This window comes from Poecilia formosa, unplaced genomic scaffold (assembly GCF_000485575.1).
Source record: "Poecilia formosa unplaced genomic scaffold, Poecilia_formosa-5.1.2 Scaffold465, whole genome shotgun sequence".
Classification (NCBI taxonomy): domain Eukaryota; kingdom Metazoa; phylum Chordata; class Actinopteri; order Cyprinodontiformes; family Poeciliidae; genus Poecilia; species Poecilia formosa.
Genome location: NW_006800404.1, coordinates 320,485 through 320,812, shown reverse-complemented (window position 1 = coordinate 320,812; position 328 = coordinate 320,485).

Sequence of the window (328 nt, the reverse complement as noted above, 5' to 3'; positions counted from 1 at the left end):
TTAGAAATGATTTTCTAGATCATTTCTAAGGTTAATCGAAAATTTCTGAGTTTTAGCTAGCAAATTTTTGTTTTGTGCTTTGATGGAAATTTACTTTTCCTTTTTTTCTATCTACAATTGCCCTATTTTACACCGTATTACGGCTATGAAAAATTAACCTCCGTTTTTTTTCTTATGACAGTGTAAAGAACCCAAATGGTACTCCATATGAAAGTGGCCTAGAGTTGCCACTTTCAACATAAAAAAAAAATTCCCTTCTCACCCTCCGCGGGTGGTCTCTTTCATCCTCTGAGCTCGGGTCCTCTACCAGAGGCCTGGGAGCTTGAGG